Raw genomic sequence first — 4,920 nt, forward strand, 5'->3', positions numbered from 1 at the left:
ATTAACATTCTTTGTATTCAGACGTTTCAATATCTGTGCTCATATCATAACACATCAAGTATTTATAATGATATTGAAGCTTGGCTCCTAGAGCAAGAAGCTTTGATTATTTGTTCATTCTATTGAGCGATATACGAGAAATAGATGCTTAGCCTGAAATGCCCAAATACCGGCTTTGGCACCATAGCTGTTGCATTCAACTTTGGACGTGAATGTTTTTACAAGGGCAAACTCACCTTTGGTTGGCATATCATTTATCTAAATAGAAATCCTTATATGTACACTTATGTTTCCTACTTCTTTTGGCTTAAGACCATTTGGATTTTTTTTTTTTTTTTTTTTTTTAATGTACACCCATGGATTATATCTTTGGCTATTATTTTAATGTACATTTATGTTTTTTCAATATGTTTACATCTATTGGGCTAAGGTTCAAGACCATTTGGATTGTTTTTGAAAGCTAGTTGGCTGAATTGTTGTGCTAAAATATTGACTTTTTTTTCCAACTCTTTTCACCAAACCAATACTAATTTAGCACTCCCAAAATGCAAAGAACATCAACTAAAAATATCAATAATCAGGTTTCCTTCTCTCCCCAAACTCGACCAACATGAAAAAAGTAACACAAGTAGAATAATAAACATATCAAACAAAAAACACAAGTTCAAATGAGAACAAACAATTCTCTATCAATAAACTTTAACTTCTACAACAATAATAACACCAATCATAAAGACTAAAAGTTCTATGTACGAAAGCTCTAATAGACATGCAACATTGGTTAAAAAAATGATTACTCGTGTAGTGTATGAGAGCATAAAAAGGTGCAAACCACAACATGTCACACTTCCTCCATCAATCCTAAAGTCAATTCCTTCTCTCAAGACTCGAAAATGGTTGTTGACCTAATTGTATAATACGCTTTTATAACAAATTTTTTCATCATGTTGTTAACTGTCACCTTTTCTTGTTTGAGTTTGAAGTTGTGTATCAAGTTTTGACACAGCTTCGGGTCCGAAAAACCGAGTCAACTCATCCTATTCAATCAATAAAAAACGTAATTACAAAACTAGAAATGTACAAATAAAAGGGTATATTAGTATATCGTTTGATAACAAATTCAAAAAGCAGAATAGGACAGACTGGGACTGATGTTGATGGGACAAAAAGTTGTACTTTTTTTTTCCAGGTGGGATAGTAGACTGTGAAAAGACGTAAATGTCCTCTTTCATTATCATCATTGAAAGTAATTTTTTTTAAATGGATATTATTAAATTAGTAAAAGCACCTTTATTGAATTATTTTCAGATGTAAGATTCCCGCATTCCTCTGAAAGCCTTCGAAGTTCATCACTAAGTGAGTGGTTTTCGTTGCTTAATGCTTCTACTCTTGCTTGTAGCTCTTCACATTCGGCCTAAAAAAACAAAATACATTACCAAAATAAAGTCTAAATTAAAAATAATTAAATTCGTTCCAATTTCCATTAAAAATATTTAAATCTATTTATTTTTCATTACCTGTTTACGCAATCTAGATCTTCTAGCCGACTCTATTAGATTGCTTCCTCTTCTGCCTTTTAAGTTCCCGTTCATCCTGAAAGAGGTCTGTTTATCAGTAAACCTGAACCCTAAACCCTAAACCCTAGACAGGCTTCAGGTATACCTGAACCCAATGATCAGGCATCATTGGTGGTGGGGCCGGTGTTTGTTGGACACCGGAATGGTTTTTTTGTAAGTTCATGGATCCAGTTCCGGTGGATGGATTCCATAGGTCAATTCCCATGTTGAGATCGGTTGGAGGCATAGAAGCTACAGGATTCCCGGGGACTGGTGTGGGACCGGAATTGTTATTCCGGGCATTTGCTGCGGAAATGGAATTGAAAATTTATGATAAATTTGAAATCCATGGAGATGTGAAGGTAAAAAGTTTGTAGGATCACCATCTGCAAGCATTTGATGGAAGCTTCCCTTCTTGCTTCCGGAATATTCCTGAATGTATTGATTCGATAAGTCAATATGTTATAAAAATGTAAATTTTTTTAATAAATTAAAAAAAAATGTTGAATGCATACCTGTCGGTAATCCTCATCGGTTCCATCTGATGAAACGTCATTTCCACTTTCAGCGCTGTAGAAATGAAATAAATTTGAATTTGAATTTTTTTATATTATACGTAAAGACTAGGTATAGTTTTAAGTTTTAACACTATTTGTATATGATTTTTTTATATGAATTATTATTTACAAAATGGAAAGAATCAGAGTCCATTCCATTCCATCACGCATTCATTCAAATGGAATTAACCATTCCGATTCCGTCACCCCAAAAGCTACTTAAAGTTAAAGTTTGCAAACCTTTGGGTGGCACCATCGTTCCCTGAACTTGATGCTGCCCTACCACCACCAGCATTGGAATTTCCTGAATTGCCCTTGGACTTTTTGTTTGGAGCCCTGTCCTTCCCATTAGTGGCCTTCACTTCCAATTCTGGATTCGGTTGGCTAGGGGTCTGGAAGGATTAACAATAAAAGAAAAAGAGAATTAAATTAACATCAAACTGTTCTAGAAAAAAAATGCAAAATTAAAAAAATAAAAATAAAGGGTATTTGGTTTACCATAGGCATACTAGGATGACGATAGATTCCTGGTGGAGCGTACATAGTAGGGTATGGAACCGCCGTCCCATATGGTGGCATCATAGGATGCTGAAATAAGAATGTAAATTATGTAATATGACCAAAATACCCTTTATCCATATGTTAAAGGAATGGAATCTGTCAAAGGAATTGGAATCTGACAAAAGTGGAATATGAAGAAATTGTAATCTGTGATGTGTTTGATTGGCAGGAAACTAAGAATTCAATCATATCTAAATAAGATTGTAAATTGTGTAATATGACCAAAATGCCCTTTATCCATTTGTTTTGTAATGAGTTTAAGAGGCCGAATTTGGTTTTTCTAATAAAAAAAGAATGAAACTCAATTCTTCGCACCCTCTTTTAGGAATGATGAAATCTCTCAAGTATGGATTGTGAAGGAATCTCCACGAAATCAATTCCGTTGGTTTGGCAACAAACCACGGAATGGAATTGGAGATTCCGATTCCGTCGGAATCCACAAACCAAACACACACTCAAGATTTTACATGCAAGTGGAGATGATCACCTGGCCACCCCACATATACGGAGGAGCTGGGGACGAGGCAAAGAAAGGTGGAGCAAAGCCAGAGCTATAACATGCCTGAATAAAATGTCATAAACTAATATAAAAATCATTGGATCTTTTAAAATAACATTAATAATCATTGTTTATTAAAATTTACACACACCTGTGACCAATCTGGATATGGAGATGGAGTTGTTTCCTGTAAATAAGAAAATAAAACAACTTTTAATTATAATCAATTAATCACAGAAATAAAAAAAACTTTATATCATGCAAAAAAAAAAAAAAAAAAAGTGAGGAAACCTGAGTTGAAGTAGGATTTGAATGCTTGGCAGGTGAGCTTTGTTCCTCAGCCCCCATGAAACCACGGGATGAAATATCAAAATGCTGCCAAAAAATTTGGTGACGTCGACTCTTTATATCTTTATAATATCTTCTGCATAATTATATGAAAGATTGGAGATGATGACATGGCGATGACATGGATAAAAGAGTAATCAGAAAGTGGCCAAAGGCCAAGTGGTACATAATATTTGTTTTTATGGTTTTCTCTTAAGATATATCTGTTAAACTAAAATAAGAATCCTATAATTACACACTCTCCTAAGAATTAAATAAATATTTCATATTAGAAAATAAAAAATAAAGAATAAAACTCAAGGTTTAAACGATCTTTTCATATAAAAACAATGAAGAGAAGAAACTTATGTATGCCCTACTTCCTCTGTCCCAAGTTAATGAGTATTTTGGCTTTTGGTTATCGTTGTTTTCTCTACCACTAATATCAAGTAAATCTTTACCTTTTGTATAACTTTTTTTCTTGTAATTATCAATTTTAGATGATAAATCGACTAGTTCTGACTTCTGAGCATGTTATTTTCATCAATTTAGCTCAAATTTCTTCTATGAAATACATAAACCACAATTATAAAAAATAAATGAAAATTCTAGGCTATTACTTAAACCACAATTATTCAAAAATGACGATCGCATCCAGCTCCTTTAATTCGATCAGTAAATCAACACATACTTTGACATGCTCGATGTGTGTATGTTATACATGCGAATATAGAGGCATACATGGGAGAAAGAAATTCTGACCTGTTCTTCCGCCGCTTTAAACGGAGATGCGAGGTGGAGAACGGCAGTCGTACTGGTACGGATGAAATCTGGCGAAATTGTGCGAATTTAGTCGAGAAATTTGGAAATTATGTGAGAGATTGAAGGAGATGCGAAAGGTGAAATCTTGGTTTGGTTAATTTAGCAGTTGCTATATCCAATGATTTAAAATTTGGGTATCTGGGGGACAAAGACCGCCGCGAGAGAGTGGTGGGGGAGAATGGCGGTGCCGGGGTGGCTGCGGATGGGTAGGGTTAGAGAGACGACACGTGAGGGATGAGAGGGATCCAGCTGTCCAAGGAAGACTGGATAAGCATGACGAGACAATAAAGCTTCCATGATGACTCATCAAATCTTACAAGTTACAAATAAAACGGGATAATTTCTTTTGGAGAAATTAAATATCTTTTTACAGTTTTTTACCTATACATATTTTAATATTAACAAACATTAAAAATTACTGATTTTATTAAATATATATTTATATATTCTAATAATGATAAATATATTAAAAAATTATTAATTTATTTATTTAATACGGATAGAATCACGAGTTGAGGAAACATCAAAATAATATTTAATTTTGTTTTATTTTGGGGATAATGAGATGAGATGGCAACGTACTTTAGCTATTTGTCAC

General features: G+C 33.8%; 1 pseudogene across 1 annotated transcript; it reads right to left on the reverse strand.

Annotated features, from left to right (window-relative positions):
* Nucleotides 1–663: 663 nt before the first annotated feature.
* On the reverse strand, nt 664–4,585 carry LOC145108978 (G-box-binding factor 1-like; annotated as a pseudogene). The gene is made up of 12 exons (XR_013708684.1): nt 4,263–4,585; nt 3,465–3,597; nt 3,325–3,360; nt 3,162–3,236; nt 2,612–2,701; nt 2,354–2,505; nt 2,072–2,126; nt 1,940–1,988; nt 1,663–1,862; nt 1,518–1,593; nt 1,289–1,414; nt 664–1,037 (listed from the first exon to the last, which is right to left on the reverse strand). The product of XR_013708684.1 is annotated as a G-box-binding factor 1-like (transcript).
* Nucleotides 4,586–4,920: the final 335 nt, after the last annotated feature.

This window comes from Lactuca virosa, chromosome 4 (genome assembly GCF_052849685.1).
Source record: "Lactuca virosa cultivar CGN04683 chromosome 4, Lactuca_virosa_CGN04683_v6, whole genome shotgun sequence".
Classification (NCBI taxonomy): domain Eukaryota; kingdom Viridiplantae; phylum Streptophyta; class Magnoliopsida; order Asterales; family Asteraceae; genus Lactuca; species Lactuca virosa.